The 19,769-nt window shown below is 35.1% G+C and overlaps 2 long non-coding RNA genes across 4 annotated transcripts in view; one reads left to right on the forward strand and one right to left on the reverse strand.

The window, feature by feature from the left end:
• Positions 1 to 1,103: 1,103 nt before the first annotated feature.
• LOC309857806 overlaps positions 1,104 to 19,769 on the forward strand; it is a 73,822-nt gene continuing 55,156 nt past the window's right edge. For all 3 annotated transcript variants that reach the window (XR_014307917.1, XR_014307918.1, XR_014307919.1), the window contains exon 1: positions 1,104 to 1,333. This is a non-coding gene — a long non-coding RNA (uncharacterized lncRNA). The remainder of the gene's footprint in view (positions 1,334 to 19,769) is intronic.
• LOC309857807 lies at positions 10,390 to 19,670 on the reverse strand. The gene is made up of 2 exons (XR_014307920.1): positions 10,891 to 19,670; positions 10,390 to 10,669 (listed from the first exon to the last, which is right to left on the reverse strand). It is a non-coding gene; the product is annotated as an uncharacterized lncRNA (long non-coding RNA).

Consider the following 19,769-nt stretch of genomic DNA (forward strand, 5'->3'; position numbering starts at 1 on the left):
AGAGAGATGGAAGGAAGCAGGCTCCCTGCCGAGCAAAGAACCCAATATGGGGCTCGATCCCAGAACTCTGGGAGTCATGACCTGAGCCGAATGCAGTGGCTTTAACCCACTGAGCCACCCAGGTGCCCGAATAGAGTTCTTATTTACCAGAGTCTACCTTCCCCATCTTCAATGCTGGAAACATGGGATTTGATGATCTCTAAGATAACTTGTACATCTAAATCATACGTATTCACCAGAGATTTTTAGGAATCAGGCGAATGAAATCATCCTGAAATAGCTGAACGATAACTTCTGGCTGCCAGTTTTATGAAATTTTTGCATTTACCAGAGGAGGCAAAGTAAAAAAGGACTTTGAAAAAATTATACTTCCTCTTCATCCCTGCTTCGCCGAAGCCCTTTCTTTGATTTCCTTGACATTGTTGCCTTTTTATGTTTTCCAGCACTATTCCCCCCCTCTGCTTTCTCCAAAACCGAATAGCTACTCAAAAAAAGTTAATTCTATTTCCGTGTCACGATGGACTAATTTAGCCTGCTAGTTGAGAACTGCAATAAAGCTTCTTTTTCAAAATAAAATCTGTGAATTCATCACTGGAAACAAACAAACAAACAAACAAACAAACAAAAACCAAAAACACAAAAAACGATTTTGTGCTTCTAAACATGATTGAGTTCCACAATGGAATGAGATGATAATTTACTTTCCGCCACCTCCCAAGTTAACCGGGACCACAAACAAATAAACAAACACGTTTTTCTGACAGGCAAACCAGGCAAATCACAGACAAAACTGCAGGGCAGGGGGATCAAAAGGGAAAAAAAAAAAAAAAAAAAAAAAAATCTTGAAAAAGCCGAGCTTCCAATCTCCTCCCACTGGTCTCCGTGAAGGATGACTTCAGTCCCTTTCTTAACTAATTCTGTCACTGTAAAATCCTACAGTCATTCTTCCACACATAAAGGACAAATAAGCTCAAGAGGAGGCTCTCGATGCTTTCAGTTTTAACTATTCACCAATGGTGGAAAAGGCAGAATGTCTGAGCTCTGGCCCGGCGGCCAATCGGAGGGCGGGGTATCTCCCACATGACTCGCTGCCCCTGTCTTTCACATGGGCTGTAATTTAGTTCAATTCAGAACTGCAGATAGTACAGCTTTCACAGGAGCAAGGGATGCCTGAGCACAAGTGGCTGAGTTCCGCGTGACTTTATGAAGCCCTTTCCCACCTCCCTCCTTCAGGAAAACGGGGGATTCTGCACCTGCGTCAGGGACAGTCTGGCCAAAGCCTCTGCTCTGCCTCCGGGGACGAGGAGCTAGCACAAATAGCCGTTTTGAAATTGTGAGTATGCATTTCTTTCCGTCAAGGGTGCTGATGAAAATAGTTTTATGTCATAAGCATCAACGATTTGGAGATTTTTTTTTTTATTTTTTTATTTTATTTATTTATTTATTTTTAAGGCACTTCTTTTAAATGTGTAGGAAAAGGTCTCCGGCAGGCAGGAAGATGGTTCGGGGACAATTGTTGCATGCTTTGTTATGTTAAAGAATTAAAAATAAAAGTCAGGCATTCCAAAGAGTAGCTGCAGGAGGGTTGCACCCCGGAACCTTGCTCCTGTAGGCTGCTTTGTTCATAAGAAAAAAATGAAGGCACACTCATAGGTACTTAGTTCACTTCTTCTCGTTCTTTATGTCTAATCAGATCTGATCTGTCCCCAAGAAAAATAAAAGACAAACTTTGCTGACTCCACTGACCAGGGTACCATAGACTTTCCAGACATCTGACAGTTATTATAATTAGCTATGAAAGACTGCTAAGACACTTGGGGGCAAATAGCTCTTAAATTCTGAACAATGGCTTCAAGCCAGAGCTTTCTTTTTATTTATTTTTTAAACCACCACTTTTCATTTCATCATAATGATAGAAACGGGGCTGGTTTCGGTGTTTTCGTCCACAAAATGTGAAATAAAGTCCCAGCAGAAGTGAAAGGTGACTGGGTATAAAGTGGTCAGTGTAAAGATAGAAGGAAAAGACAGCTTTCTGTATCAGGATCCAGCCTTCCATGTATAAAGATTTTTTTTTTTTTAATTCCTAATAGGGTGGAGTGAGGATGTGGGGGTGGGGAGGAAGCATGCGGAAGCTTCTTTATAGAATGCTTGAAGAATAAAAGAATTTGGGATTTCTTCTTACTAGAAGGCAAAAGATACACTGAGCATCTAACTTACATGCTTGGTAAGGTTTTTTGATGGAGTTTTAAACAGAAGCGACATACAAGCCAGTTTTTTTTTTTTTTTTTAATTTATAAAATAATTGGAAACAAATGGGGGAAGAATGATCCTGTATTATTGCTTTCTTTTTACATTGAGCTAGGCTAACCTAGCAATGCATTATGCCTTTACTTCTAGAATCATCCAAATTCTTAAAAAGTTATAGACTAAGTCTCATAAGAAATTAAAAGGCAAATCAAATCGATGTGATTGTGACTGATGAAGATTTTGAACGACAAAGCCTCCAACAAAAATAGAGTTTGTAAGAAAACATTGCCTTCCTTATTTTTAAAAGAGAGTATCAACTCCATCAATTATTGAAAGGAATTATTCAAAGGCTCCAGACATAACTAATTATGGCTTAAAGAGATCTGCCAGAGCAGGGCTTGTGTTCTAATTATAAAAGTCCAAGACGGTAGGATTCATTTTTTAAAGAGGACTTGGACACACATTTTCGCATAATCTTTTTTAAAATACACCATTTTTTTTTCTTTGTCTGCTCTCATGTTATCTACACCTCCCCCACCGCCGCCCACTGTGTGCTGAGACACCTGAAGGCTAGACATAATGATCAACAGAGCTCCAGCCTGTCTGGACTCCAGCCAGGTTTTTTTCCCCCCCTCTACAATCAAGGAGCTTGCACGCAATGCATGCCCAGCCTATTCCACTGCTATGTGCAGATCCGGGATGGAAGTCTTACACATACTGCGGAAAGATTAAAGACAACAATATCCCCTTTCTTTTACCCCAGACAGCCTCAATTTTTAACCCTTTCATTACCTCTCAAACCAAGACGTCTTCTCCGTTCAAAAGCAGGGCTCAAGGGACCCTGCAACTCCTCACCATATCATACAGCTACACTTGCCTCATTGGGTATAGAAATCTCATCTCGACAGACCCATCGGGGGCATATTTTAGGATGAACAGTGTGCTAACGAAACAAAACACAATTTACTCGTGCGGGAAATGCGTTTTTGAATGAACTTAAGCTGTGTGAAATCTGGAAAAAGTCAAAGGTCTGTGGAAAGATTCTTGCAAAGCTTGCAGAAGGTTATAGCGTTTCTGATGAAGCTGTTCTTTAACCGTCTCGCTCGCTCTCTCTCTCTCTCTCTCTCTCTCACACACACACACACACACACACTCAAGAGACACATTCAGCCGGGCAATTATATCATTATATCACAGAGAAACCCTGGTTTGGTGGTGATGTCATCACATATAAAATTTTGCCTTTGTGGGCAACATTTGCAATCACCTAATCTCCAACGTCTGTTGGGTGTGTGCCCATAGGAAGTTCACATGTTTGTGGGATTAACCAACACCCACAGGAAAGGACTATTTTATTTGTAGCTATCTCTCTCTTGAAGATGTGTTTATGGGGCAGTATGGACATGTTTATCAAGGTATCTGTAGTCAGGCAGAGTTTCTGGTTCTAGGAAGCCTTACTAAGATGCTGGTTGAACATTTTAGAGGTGGCTGAATTTCTACGCTATGAATAGGATTTAGAAACAGTGAACATTTTGCAATCATGTGGATAAAAATGCTACAGTACTAAAAGGTGTTATGACTTGGTGATTCTTATTTGGCATTTACATTTTTGCAAACATTAAATAATTTCACTCTTAACTTACTGGTTAAAGAAAGAATGTATATAAATAACTTAAAAGTAATGCTCATTTCATGTGCTCTGGGTTAGAGGATAATTGGGTTAAAATTTTATGGGCTGGTGCAGTGTTTGTATTTATTTTCAAGTTTATTTTGTGGGTGTTACACTAAACAGTTGTCCACCAATCAAGTTGTCTAGATTTTTAATAATGTGTGTATTTAACTGTACTGTTTTATTTTACTTAACTCAAATAGAACAAAGTTTAATAATTTTCTGGAAACAGATTGCCATATCTGAGACATAAATATAGAGCAACCGTACATACATAATGTCTCTTCATTACTAAGTTTTGATTTGTAATTTACTCTTCATTAATATAGAACGGCCAGGTATACTTACCAGTTCTTATATACCAAGTATTTGATACATTATTTTTTTGAATTTTGCAATTTGCTTTGAATACTTCTTTCTTGCATACTTAAAAAAGGATTAATTCTGAAAGGATTTGCAACACATATGTATGTGAACAGCACGATTTATACACCAACATACAAAATAATGAGATTAATTTTACTGAGGCATTTATTGTATGATTGTTTTAAAGAGAAAAAATGTTTTGTTCTGTTTTGCTTTCATGTTACTTTTGTTGAGAAAAGCATATAGCTCAAAGAACAGATACATTTTGTACTTAGAAAAAACAAGCTACACAAGTTAGGTGACATTCTGTGGGGTAAGACTTTAGTGTGAACTAATAAATAACTTTTTTGAGAAATTTTTGGGCTTGACTCCATAATTTTTACGTAAATAGTTCTTCTCCAGCATATACTGGAGTTTTTGCCTGAGGATGAATTATATAATTGTTTTGTCAAACATAAAAAAAATGAACAAGTAGTTGTTGGATTTAAATTTCACCTACTTTCTAAAAACAAAACATGACATTGCCCACTGGGGATACAGGTTACTAAAAAGGCATCTTTCAAAGAATAGAAGATAATGGACTTGATTGAAATAGTTGAACTACGTAACGCCAATTCAAGAACAAATGGTTTTTCAGAGCATAAAGGAGAAAGAACAATTTACTATAGTACAGTTTATTCTTCTTACACAATAGTAATGATTTATTTGAAATGGCAGAACAAACAGTAAATATACAAAAACAACCAACGATTTCTCATGTCAGAGATATGTCAAGATTCTTGTTTCATAGATTAAAATATCCTTAATTCAATTATTTATCTGAAGACTTTAGTGAAAACCTATACTCTTGCTTGCTTAGTTGATATAGTAATCATGTGTTCTTGCACATGTGTATAGATTGGGTATATATAAAATAAAATATATTTGAATGTAGTTTTATGACGAAAAATAAGTGTTGGTATTTTACTATAACCAAAGGTTTTTTTGTTTTTTTAATGATCTTGAGTTAGAATAGTAACATATTTTAACACAATGTAATTTCGATGGGGAGGTCCACATAGCTATGTCTATGCTAGTAGGGGGACATACTCAGATAATGGCTAAATTGATGTATTGATGATGTAATTATTGCAAATGCCTCATATCAAAACATATTTCAATCATTTCAAAAGATATGACTCTAATGTGGCAAACAGTGTAAAGCGCTCTTTTTTAGAAAAACTTTGTTTCTTGACATTAGGAATATGACCGCTAAAAGTCGGCTGACACTCCTAATTTCTCTTCATGAAAGGACAGATTGGGTTTAAAAAAAAAAACTTGCCTTGAGACCTGAAATTATTTTTAGTAGATGCCCTGGCACTGCACAGAGAATGCACAGGAACCTCAAGTCACAATGAGAAAAGAAGGAAAATTGGTTTGGTTACTTGATGTCTCAGCTTTTATTCTTTCAAGCCTACATGCAGACAGAACTCAAAATTAACTTGAGTGAAAACTATCCGAGTTATTTTCACAATTTTCAAAAGACCCACGGTCCTGTTGATAAACCATTAAGGAGTAGTATTCTAAGAGTGATTGAATGTTCCCCTGCCTGAAACTCAGTCAAGCTCAGTGAGGCGCTGGGGTCAGATGGGCTCATGAATCACAGATAGGAAATGAACTGTGTATTGCATATTTGGAGGTTGAAAAAGAAACATTTGGGATATTTTACCGTAAACAGATTTTGGGTTGAGTTTTGGCACATCTTTTTAAACATCAAGCCTGCAGTTCAGCTGAAATAACTTTTTATATGTATAGCTAAGACCAGATGGCCACGTGCTCCTTTCTTATTTAGATGAGACTTTTCCTTTCAATAACATCTTTCTTCCTGACCTGCTTAAAAATTCCAGCGAATGAAATCAGCACAGGATTTTCAATTCTAATTGACCATGTGCAGAGGAAGGGCCAGTGGAGAAATCAGTGGAGGCATTGTAAGGCTTTACTGCCTCAGTTTTGTCTTTGTGTTTTTCCCTTACTAGCCAACCTAAACTAATTGAAAACATTTAATTTTTATTAAAATTAATGTAGCTGCAAGATTAATCCTCTATACAAATTGTGTGAGTTGGCTGTTTCTACCATTTCATCTTAAGTAATCCAAAGAAAGTTATCCTGTACCTGCATAGTCTCTTGACTAACTGGTAAGCAAGTGATTGGTTTAAAAAAAAAAGCATTAAAATACTGGCATAATGATTGAGTTAAGATGAAAAAATGACGATATGAAATGTATTTGGAATAAATCATCATTATTGGAACATACATGTATTTTAAAATTTACCTTGAAAATATCTGCTATATAAAGTTCTTGGTCCATTATGTGTGTAGTCATTATATAAAAAAGAAAAAAAAAATCTGGAGTTTTCATTTGGATTTAGGTTACTAAAAGATAACAAACATTGAAAATGATCTGTGTAGTCAGTGGCTCACTTAGCAAATCATACACGCGGTGAAAGTGGGCATGTGAGTTTTCACATTCTGTTTCTTCTGGACAAGTTCATGACTCAAATAATTTTCTTCATAGTTGATTTATTACTTCGAAGAGTCAAAGATGTTCACTTTTTAAAAATTTAATTCTCAAATGGTAAAAGTGTTCGATGAAAACAAGTTATCCCTCTGATCCTGACATTATTTTGGCCAAGAAAGATAGAAACATAAACCAGAGGTGCATATTTTTAAAACATATAATTGCGTTTAGAAAAACCCTGAATTAAACATCCGTGTCATTGAAAAATATGAGCCTCACAGTAACACTGTCTCTGATTTGGAATTCTTTGCTCATTCTTCTGCAGGCAACTTTTTACCTCCAGCAAATCTACTAGTTGTCAAAAGTGGGATGCCTCATCAAAAGCCACACCAGTGAAATTGTTTGAAAAATGCCTCTTATGACTGATCAGATCAGTTAGGATTACTTTACATCAAAATTTCACAAAAATTGAAATGTGATTACCCATGGGGTTCACACCTATGATGGCACATTCTAAGTCACCAACATATAAAGTCAATTCTTTATGAACCTTGCAAACAGTCAATTTGTATGACCAAAATATTTAAACTCTCATTATATCATTAAGTATATGCATTAATTACAGTATCTCATATTTGATCATTTTCCTCCTGATTCATGTATTTAAAAAATGCATTATAAAAAATATGTATGGCAATGATTTAGCCCATTTTTGTTCTATTACCCTAAAGGCATAAAATATAGTTAGAAAGTTGAGACATCAAAATATAAACAGAAAACCTAAGCCAAAACAAAGTCTAAAAAATTATACACATTTTAAGCTAAATTTTACTTTTAAAATAAAAAATTCTAATTGACAGGGAATCTAGCCATTTTGTGTAGGAGATAATGGACAACAGGATCTTGGGAAAAATAATTAAAATTATATTGGTGCTGTAATTTCAGATGATTGAAGCTAAGATGTTCAAAATAGAGTGGTGTAAACAAGGAATACAGCTCCTAGTTACTCCCACTTTCTTTCTTCCATGTTCTTCTGAAAAATAGATGGGTCTGGATTCTGTTGGATCCCAGATAATCACAAATACTAAGGGAATTTTAGTCTCTATATTTATATGGGGTCATGGCTGAGATTTGCTAGTCTGTTTTCCTGTATATCCTAATTCTTTTGATGCACAACACAGGAGAAATTGTGATCAGTTTGGCGAGCTCTGCAGCTGTGTAAAATGTCTGCCTCTCACTCTATCCTCTTTCCTGTTCTGTAAGACTGGGATCATCAGTCAGAGACAGGGCTGGCTCCTCGAGAAACCCAGGCCCCCTTTAACTCTCCACGGAAACCATTTGTGTCTGTGTTCACGTTCCTTCTAAAGAACCTTTCCCCAGACTAGAGCACACTTCTGAACATCGGAGGCTTCTCCCCCAGTTTGCTGTGTTCTCAGCCATTCCTGCTTAAGTAAGACTTTGCCTCACCCAGCTGTGGTTCACACTCAGAGCTGGTTTTTTCTGTTTTTTTTTTTTTTTTTTTTTAATTTTATATGTTTAAAGGGCGGAGGAAGTGGGGGCAAACAGGGTATACGTGACCTCAAAAGAATAAGTGTAGGGGCAGTTGCAGATTTCTTTGGCATTCTGAAAATCTGCAGGTTTGTAAACAGAATAACAGGGTGACACGGAGTGTGACTGGACAGCTCTCACTTCCCGCACGTGGACTATACCCAGGCTGCAGTGGAAGTTTTCTCTCAAGTAATGCCCTTGAGGTGGGCTCTTCATTCCTGTAGTTCATACTGGATTTGGTATATTTCCTGCAGAGAAATTTGCTTTTTTAACTTAAAAGGCCTAACCTCTCCTTCAGCAAATGTATGACTAGAACAAAAGTATGAGAAGAGATTTATGTCCATAAGAATATGAGAATGGTACCAGAGAATACAAAATGAGGCGAATATGTCAAAAAGTTGATTCTAGTTGATTATGTTTTTATTATCCATATGGATTGTCTAGAAATCTGTATGGAGAGGTTACCTCTGTGTGATGGGAAACCAGAACTAAACCAAAATTCTATGTACGGTTTTAAGTATCCTGTTGATTGCTTAGAAACATTCATGAAAGAGACATATTTCACGGAATTGTGGAGTCCTCTGATCCTTGTTGCCATTAGCCATCACTGGGATATCCGTCAACATTTAAGGGGAGAAAATGAAACACTCACCACTGCCCTGGTTGTTGTAAGCACTTCACAGAGCGCCCCCCCCCCCCCAAGCCCTGAAAGGACGGAAAGATTTAAGCTGACAACAGTGACCAGGAAGAAATTCATTCTTTGGTTAGTCTGAGGACAGAAAAGGGTTAATTTTTCCAATCTTTGTGAAGGGAAGGGGGGGACCCCTGGAAGATAAAAACCAAACCAAAGCCTAAGCTGCTAGTGATTTGGTTGTATTTATGGATTATGCTACATCTTGAAAAGAAGAAAATCAGAGCTGTAAGATGACGCTACAGGGGTCGTCTGGACTTTTCGCCGAGTCTAAAGTCTGTTTAGTCAATGCTTATTAAGGCCTGGATTTGACCTTTGCTCTCCTCACTCCTCCCTGTTCCAGGTGCAACATTTTTGCAAGTGCTTGACCATTATTGGACACTATGTACAAGCTTCGAATTGTGAATGCATAGAGTGTCCTTAGCATAAAAAGCAATCTAGTAGTTATGACACCTGCATTAAAAGAGAGAGAGAGAGAAAGGTTAAAAAGATCTGTTAACTTACATACACTCACTTTCCTTTATAATTAATACACGGTGACTCTAGGTATTCTTCAAGATATAATTAAGGTGATTCCATTGCAGCTTACATTAAAACCAGTTTGGTACATTAAAACCAGTTTGGTACGATATGGTGAGTTTTTATAAGAATATTTAAGGTAGTGATTTTAGTCTAAAAAATTATTCGTGAAGTTAACAGAGAAAATCATCTATAATGATTTTGTTTAAATTTTTACATATACACTCTTAGTAATACCTGAAGCTCTTATGTTATAGGTTTTGTTTTTGTTTTCTAGAGGATTAATCTTCTAAAAATTGTATCCACTGAGAGAAGAAAACACAAAATTCCCTTGTCTTTGCTGCTGGAATATAGTCACACTTGTTTATGTCAACAAATCTGCAAAGTATATTTCTTATTTACAGAGTGTTTGGTAACTCTAAGAGAAAGTCCATTTATACATATGCATTAATTGATATTTTGAACAAAATAGCCATGTTTGTGCCTCTGAAATGTTAGATAACATGCATAAAGCATATATTATGACTTAAAAGTAATTATATAAACGTAAAAGGGGATAATAAATCTATTATGTATAGAATACATTAAAAGCTTTAAAAATTGATCTTTCTGCTGAAAGTTTTGTTCAATTGACAGTTCTCTAAGTTACATAAATTTACTCATTTTAAATATATAGTTTTGAACTTCGAAGAAAAGGAAATCTCTAACCTATAAAGGTTTTAGAATTTCACAAATGAAGTCATATATAAACATCTTTGTAAGCTAGAATACAAAAAGTAGGAAAAAAATCATTTTTAATTTAGAAATATTTAAAACTACACAAAAGGTATAAGCAATGTAAATATATATATATTTTTAAATTTTATTTATTTATTTATTTGACAGAGAGAGATCACAAGCAGGCAGAGAGACAGGCAGAGAGAGAGAAGGAAGCAGGCTCCCCGCTGAGCAGAGAGCCCGATGCAGGGCTCGATCCCAGGACCCTGAGATCATGACCTGAGCCGAAGGCAGAGGCTTTAACCCACTGAGCCACCCAGGCGCCCCACAATGTAAATATATTTTCATGCTTCTACACCAAGATTGACAATTTTTAATATTTTTCTTCATTTACTCCAAGCCATTAAGAAACAAACTATATCTGGGCACCTGGGTGGCTCAGTGGGTTAAAGCCTCTGCCTTTGGCTCAGGTCATGATCTCAGGGTCCTGGAATCGAGTCCCGCATCGGGCTCTCTGCTCAGCAGGGAGCCTGCTTCCTCCTCTCTCTCTCTCTGCCTGCCTCTCTGCCTACTTGTGACCTCTCTCTGTCAAATAAATAAATAAAATCTTAAAAAAAAAAAAAAAAAGAAACAAACTATATCTAGTTGAAGAGCCCACCCCCTTTTCTATTTCCTGATATCCCTTTGGCTTTAGGAGTAATCACTACCTTTTACTTGCTAGATCATCCTTCGTATCTTCATTTTTAATCAACTAGTTGTGTATCACAAACAGTAAAAAATGAACAAAGTATCAAGTATGAAGTCTTATATTCACTGCTTCTTAATTCACCTTAAAATTGTTGAAAATTTTTTAAGTGAACATATTCATTGGAAACTGTATTTATTCATTTCAAGTTAAAATACCATAATGATGATTTGATATAAAGATTTAGGTTAAAAGATCTCTTTGCCCTACCTCCACTAACTCCTTTGGTTGCAGAAATTGAGAAAATGTCTCCTGTCTCCCTTTTATTCGAATTTTTAGAATTGAGCCTTACTGTTTTCATGTTACATAAGGGATTGGTAATATGATTAAAGCTTTATACTTTAACATGATCTCCATTGCCGTCATTTTATTGTTTTTATAAAGGAGCAAGTATTATAGGTAGCTTCAGGGATATTAGTTTTCATATTTTTACTCTCATAGTATCTCATATGAACCCTTATTTTAAAATATTCTAAGGAGCCATAGAGTTATGTTTGGTTTGGTTTGATGAGAAAATGCCAACAATATCATAGTTAAAGAAACAAACATTGACTTCAGGACTGTTTTTTGCCACTTCATGTGGAGTCAGATTTCTGTTTAAAGAGGACCAAATGCATTTCTGAAAAAAATGTATTGAAACCAAGATCCTTATTTGAACACAGTATTGCCACGGATTTACATAAGCTATGTGCTAATTCATTGCCAATAGACCTCTTAAATCTACGGATCCTCTGTGAATGCATCAGAGTAGAAATCTGCATCAGAACATTTACTGTTATAGGTTATCTTTAACATCTTCAGAGAGAAAATTTTAGAATTACCTGAAGGTGAGTTTGAATTTATTTTTACCTATAAATCCCTTAAAAATTATTTGGGTAGCAATCTATCAAGAGATACCTAAAGTCAGTTTAAAACTTAAGATCTTAATGCCTCAGAAAAGACGTTAACTAAAATACCTAGGTCAAATACTTGAGCTCACTCCCCAATAAAACTGAACTTTCAGCTTTCATTTATGAACTACATGTTATTTCCAGACTGGACAATAGTAACCACTAGTAAATATTTACTCCAGGCAATATGTATGCTGACATAGTTTAAAGATGATAATAGATAAGTATGCAAGACTCCATCTTTTTTTCAGGTTCAAACCAGGGTATGTTGTAGCCTTCAATAAATGTGACCCCTGATTTTTCAGGCTAGGTGAAAATAATAATAATAATAATAATAATAATAATAATAATAATACTACAATGATCTTGACTGTACCATTCTTAAAAGAATAAATTGCTATACAACATATTTAAAATTGATATCCTCTATAATTTTTGTATACCAAATCATTTATTCAATATCACCTTTTTACTATAAAATGAATTCAAGAGTATGGAAAACTGGTTTTTAAAGGCTCTTCTCTTGTAACATGGCCAAAAGAACTGCAAACATATTTACTAAATATTTAGGGAATCTTTTCTTTCTTTCTTTTTCTCAGCCACCTATCATCTTCCTTACCCTTTAAGCTACCAATAGGCTTCCCCTCCAGACAATTTCATAGTCAGTGCCACTCATTAGGGGTTTTTAAATACTTGTTTCTCCAAAACTGGTCAATTCATTAACATCTCTCAGTATTTTTATGTCTGTTTCTCATTATAGTCACACAGCAAATAAGAAGAACCCTGGGTAAAGAATAAGAAGATACGTTACTAAGTAACTGGCTGACTCTTTTGGGACCTCAATTTCCCTGTCAGTAGTTTAGGGAATTAGGGCTCCTGGATCTTCAAGGTCCCGGGACATAGCTCTGCATGATTAGCTGAAATTGAGACTATTAACAGATTAATGAATTCTGTGCTTTCAGAATAATCTCAATATGTTACACATGTGCCAAGTGGTCCAGCCTATTGGAAATCTAGAAATATTTATAATTTTTCGAAACAATTCCTTTTGAATGTCTAATTTTCACTGGTTAAATCCCTTTGTCCATAAACTTTGATTCCTAGATGTGCCTTCTGAAGGATGTTCTTCATCTGAATCTGATTTCCTGCATGAAATACCATATGTAAAACCGTTAGTTTAAGGAGAAGTTAGATAATTCAGACAATTCATTTTACTGATGAACTAAGTCAAATCAGGAAGCAACATGGTCACTTATTTGTAAGGATTGTGTGTGTGTGCGTGTGTGTGCGCACGTGTCTTTGTGTGTGTGTGTGTGTGTGTGTGTGTGTGTGTGTTAATGATATTCTTTGCAAACTCCATAATAATCTGGAACCACTGGATTGTACAATAGAAGAAGGAGTTCACTAAATCTTAACTCTTATTATTGCAATGATATGATATGACTGCGGGGGTTTCCCAGATGCTGATCTGGACATTAATACTAAGAGTACAAAACAGACATCTTCAAGGTATTACCAAAGTTGTATTTCAAGTTAGCACTACCCCTATTTTTATTATTGGGAAGTTGATCATTGAAACACTGTTGAGGAACTCTGAGAACGTTTTTTACCCTGAATTTTAGCAATGCAAATTTACTCAGATTTCTTGTTTATGAGCAACTTAGGAAAGTTATAAATTCTCTTGCTAATTCAGGCTATGCTTTAGGTTTAAACTAGTTTATAACTGCGGTATATAGCTTCCACAGGGAAGAAATGCAAGGAGTGGAATTTTTCAGTTTCAGATGTCAGAAGCAGGGCTCATACTAAAAGTCCAAATGGGAGTGCAGCAAGAGTGATGGGAATCCATGGAGGAAATGATCATGTCAAGTGAGTTAAATAATAAATGCAAAATGAATTATAAAAATATACTTGAAATATGAAGAGTTAAAACTATGCTGAGATTTTTTTTTCTACTAAAGTCGATTTAAGATATTTAATTTATCCTTTAAGAAAATTGTGATCCACAATTTTCACAACTATTCAGATTATGTCATAAATCAGACAATTGAAGTGATTTCTTATGCTGTTCATCCACCAAGATTATCTTTGCCTCCAAAATATGACAGAAACACAGAATAGATCCAAATTAAATTGCCTTTGTAGATATTCACAGCATACCAAAATCAAGTGTTATAAAATTATCTATAATATGAAATTGTGGAAATGTCTATGATTTTCTTTATCCATCTTTTTTAAAAAAGTCACTTTATTCAAATAATTATATAAACCTAATCTTTAGAAAGGGAGAATGAAGAAGAAAAATAAAATATCATATGTGGTCTAGAAAGTGTTTTCTTAACTGAAAATATGAATCATTCAATGAAATCATGTAGCCTTTCAGAAATATTTACCTATATCAGATTTTAATTTTGTCTGTCATTCTATAAAGCTGTGATACATTATACCATAAGCCACAGAGTAACAAACAATAGATTATTAATGGTCACATTTGAACTTGGTAGGGAAAACTTTAATTCCATAATTGCTATCAATGCTAAGTTGAATTTATGCATCTGAATTTCCATTATAACTTTTTTTTTTTTTAAATGGGATGCAAACCAGAGGAAGTCCTGAGCTAGAAAATATCAGTGCCTAAATAATATGCATAAAATGAAACGCAACATTTTTCATGGTCACAATGTGGATTTCTTTTCTTTTAATTTAGGAAACTTATTTCTTTGAGTCAAACTTCAGTGTTCAAGAGTTTGATGATCTACTTTGTGAAATAATATAATTTTCACACAGAAAAGGGCCTTAGAGGTTACTTGTAGACGAAGAACCTGAGTCGTGAAAAGAGAAGTGAGCCATCCAAATTCATGGAGTAAATTATCTAGCATGATAAGAGAGAATTCTTTCCATTTCTCAGGTGTCTCTCTAAAAATGACTGGATAAAAGAAAACATAGAGATGAAAGCACAACATTTCCATTTGCTTAATAACATTTGTTCTGATAAAAGCCCTGCTACAGATAAAGCTGAGTCAATTTGTTTTAATAAGAAGCATCAAACCTCCTACAGAAGCACTTAACCCCTTTGTTATGCAGCTTCTCATTTGTGAACTGTCTCACACATAGCCTGTATACTCCATGACACTAGGGATGTTTTATTAAGTGTTTACTGCCAGTAAATCATAGTGCTATGTACAATGCATCTAATTCTCATTAAAACTTCTATGATGTAAGTCCCATTATTCCTTCTTTGGAAACGAAGAAATTTTTCTAAAAAAGGGTGGCTAAGTGTTAAGTCCATTCTGCCACAATGCCTGTATGGTAGACTAGCATTTGGACCCAAAGACCAGACACTTCACCTGTGCATCTAACTGCTTTTCTTCATGGCTTTTCTTCCATTACTGTCCTAAAATATGGGATAATAGGTGGTGGTGGGGGCATCAGTGTAATAAAGCCTTTTATAAATGCAAGATGGTATTAATTCGAGAAAGGATGCCTGCCCAATCTCACATTATCATGGGTAATCAATTCTTAGATGTGCAGGTCAAATCCTTCTAATGAGTTCCATTACAAGGAAGATGGAGACAGAGCATACATAAGCACCTTGGAAAAGCCCATTTATTTTACTTGTTTATTTAAAATTCCTATCTATTGAGTTCTCTTGAAAATCACTATAATAGGGTTTGACCTGTGTGGATAATACACTTTTTATTGTCACGCCAATTATATTTGTTTTATGAAATCAATTTGTTCTCAGTCATATTTCCCTATGGCTCATCAGTTTCCTGTTTTTATCTCCTTTACCTCATCAACATATTATATTGTGCTATTTCATCTAAATAGCAGTAATGGTGCAAAAAAGTATATATTAGTATTGGTTGCAAATTTAAAAAATTAATCCCATAACATTTTAGTAAATGCACTGAACTCAGCTTTAAGATAATTTACAGTAACACCGAAGTCCACCTGTAATGACCTCTATCCAATTGAATGCAGCCACCAGTGATCCTTATGAAAGGACAAAATTATACCCACAGATGTGCTATCAAGTTGTTACAATGTGGCCATTTCATAATCAATCTATAATGTTTACTGAAATTTAGCTCTAGAGAAGATATTGGACATCAACATAGTTAATGTTCTCATGGTTTTTAAAAGAAAATCTGTAAACAATCTCAATCTTGGACCAGGGTTAATGGAGTCTGTCAAGAAATAAAAATGTACATAGAAATTCTAAAACCTCACACCTCAATTTTTTTCTGGCATTTTCTAAAATTTATATAAACAACTAAAATCTGATTTGGTTGGAGGTTTGGTTGGACTCACAAGACTTTCTGTCTTGTGATTTCTTAAGTGTTATTCAACTGGATGTTTCTAGATGTGAAACTCTGACTCAAATCAACTTCTCTTCTTGGAGAAGAAATGTCAGTCATTGCCCGAAAATTTTTTTTTTTTGCTTCTCAGCTTTCTTTAAAAAACAAAACAAAACAAAACACAGTTCTTGATTTCATGGCAGGTAGTGAAACTCACTACAGAAACTCATTCATTCCACAAACAACAGTAAAACATTTTTTTAAATATACTATATCTAAAAGAATTCTTACACTATGTATTTTTCATCCACTGAAAATATCTTTGAAGGTATTCACTATTTTAAAACATGTACCTAGTGCTTCTATGTACAATCTCAGCTACTGGGGTAAAACTTGTTAGAGGTCAAGCGTAATAGCAAGGGACCGGAAGCTAGTTTGGCAGTTTTCTATCTGCAGTGTTGCTCTTAATTCTGAGAAATTCTATTATAAATTTGACATTGTCTTCTAAATCTATGCTGACCATTCTAAAGAAGTTCCATTTTTTATCTCTGAAAAGCAACCACTCAAACCAGTCTTTCAAATGTTATTGCAAAAGTCATTTTAAAAAACCCTTATTAGAAAGCTTTATATTTAAATACTTGTTCATAATTTGCATCTAGTTTTCTCTTAAACCATTGTAAGTGATCTTGAAATCATTCAATAGGACATTCATGTATTATCATGAATTTGTTACCATATACATGAAGAGTAAAGTTAAACTCACATGGTGTCCCTAAAGAGACAAAAGAAATGTTCACCAAATTACATAGATTCTGGTCACAGGGTAAAAATGGTAGAGACTGGATCTTGTGCTACTTTAATTCAATGCCTATTTATGGAGCACTTGTTTATTCTCAATACTGGCCTATGCAGGTGGGAAGCCATAAAAAACATGAGAAAAATTTATTCTCCATCCTCAAAGTGTTCATAACCATGTTGATTGAAAATAAAATAAAAGCAATCAAAGTAATTCATTTTTACTCAAAATACAGGGTGAAGTTAAAAGACAACCCTCTTTCTACCTGGTTGTAGAAGAATTTATGACAAAAATCTTAGATTTGAGGATAGCAACTCCTAAGTATGCAGAATCCAAAGTAAGCAGAAATGTCAAGGAATTATATTTTCAAAATTATCTAAATTTCAATAATTTTCAAATAATTGATCCTCATAATAAAGACCAGCAGAAATATAAGCTCAGAATTATTAAAGTAAACATTGGATTATTTATCATATAATTTTTGGATAGTCTGTTCTTTGATTCTTATAATATCTTAAAATGGGAATTCACGGATTAATCAAATGTGTCAGTTCATTTTAAGAAAAAAATAGATCTGTATTAATGTTTCTTGTTTCATGTAATTTAAAGGAGTATTTTTAATCAGATAATTACCACTTACTTCAATACTGCACAAAAAAGTGCTATCAAGTCATTTATTGGTTGACTACAATCACATTCTCCCCAATCTGAGAGCATGTACATGAAGGAAACACCAAGCATGATACCTTCAGTGTGATCAAACAAGTAGCTACTGCTGTAGGACATTTGTTCCAATAAGTCTACAGGCATTTGGAAGAACTCAGATACATTCCAGAAAACACTTGGGATCTTAACATTCATTCCTGTCATTCTCTTTGTTCCAGGGTTCATATCCATGAAACCAATGATATCATTGAGAATGTAGATGGCACACATTAGCACAGTTAGCATAAGCATTGACCACACGTTCTGGGTCAACTCAGTCCTACCAGTCACTGCCTCAAGAATCTTCAGAATTAAAGCTGCCCTATTCTTGGGTCTTCAATGTGTGATTCCAAGATAATCTTTTCAGCAGACCTGGGAATTAAAAAGGTTAATCATTTCAAAGCAGTAGAATTGATGGAATACCATCATGCTTGTGGAGTTAGAAACAAAATACTCCAATTAAACTGCAATTTCTGGAATAATTTGGAGTCTCATAGTGAGAGTAGCTCATGGGATCATTGATTTTACAGCCATAGGTCCAATTGACAGGTGAGTTCTTGCCACTTGTCACCTTGAAATTTGGGCCTATATTTCTTAGATCCTTTATCTTACCAGTGAATTCTCATTTAATTCTGTCCCATTCATCAATGTCACCATGATGATCTTTCTACACCTTTCTTTGCTCAGGGCAAATGAAAAGAGGCTTATTTTGACTTTGACTCATTCACAATTAACCTTAAGGATATTTGAGCCAGATGACAGAAGCATACTTCCTAGAAATTGCCGTAACTTCATCAGGGATTTCATTCATTCTGGAGATGATCTGGAGGGACACGTTCCACATGGAACTTCTAAAAAGAGTTTCAAAGTTATGATAATTTGCAAGACAACCTAGAACAGTTTTATGAAGAACACAAAATTTCAGGGAGATCATATGGGAGCATACCGTGAAGACTAAATGGGGGCCAAGGGACACCATGACCAGCTGGTCAATCAAGATGAACCTTGCGAGGCATTCAGAAACAATAGCCATGTTTCTGGTTTGGTCATAGAGACTCAAGTGTGCAGTGCCACCTCCAAAGAGACTTCAGGTGTCCTGAATGGTAGCCCCTGGCATTCTGTTCCTCTCATTTTTGTGGAAGCCACACCTCCTTGTAGGATTCCCAGCAGCAATGAAAACAGCTACCATGGTGCTCCCTCAGGAGTGCCCTTTCTTTCTGCTGACTCAGCTCATTGACTGAGTGAGCCTGTCCTCATGAACATTCTTCGTTATAAGCCACCCTTGAAGTGTTGACTATAACACACATACAGTCTCAGATTATGTCCTTTAGAATACTACTGTATCTCTTTGTCCCCAATACAGCCAGTTTCAAGAGTTTTGACTAATTTGTCATAGTTTTTGGTTAAACATTATAATGCTAGAGTAGCATCCAACTGCTATTGAAACCCCTATGGTTCCAGTTGCCAAGAAAGTAACTGAAAAGAGAGATTTTACTTAGCTCTTGGTTTTAATAGATTTTCTCATTGGGGAGAAATGCCACCTCTAAATTAATAGGAACACCCAAGGAAAGAATAAAGAAATCATAATATAGTAGCAGGGCAGTCATCAACCTCTATGTTGGGTCCTTGTAATGTCTAAAAGGAATAAAGAATTAAAAGGTTTGTAATGGCAGTGCATGTCAGTTCTACAAAATAGCACAATCTGTGGTAAAACATTAAAAAAAAGAAAATTATTAAAGCTATTGCTTTGTTTTGGGTCAAATTTATATACTCTAATAGAGTGAAGGAAGTTATAATACAGGTGTTTGCCATCACAAGTCTTCATCTGTTTTCATTTCCTTTGACTTATTCTAATATAGGTACAAAATATCATTTCACCTCAGAGAAAATTAAGTGTCAGAAAGACACTTTTTTCTCTTTTGAAGAGAAAAATAAGAATATCAAAATGGGTTCTATTACCCAAACACAATTTTGAGTCACAATTAAAAACACAAAGGAGTTAAAGTAACAGTATGAAATATAGGTAAGTGTATGTTGGTGCTGCTTCATTTTCATACAGAAGACAAGGATTTGTTTGTTTC

Source organism: Mustela nivalis (genome assembly GCF_964662115.1).
Source record: "Mustela nivalis genome assembly, contig: HAP1_SCAFFOLD_1300, whole genome shotgun sequence".
NCBI classification, from domain to species: domain Eukaryota; kingdom Metazoa; phylum Chordata; class Mammalia; order Carnivora; family Mustelidae; genus Mustela; species Mustela nivalis.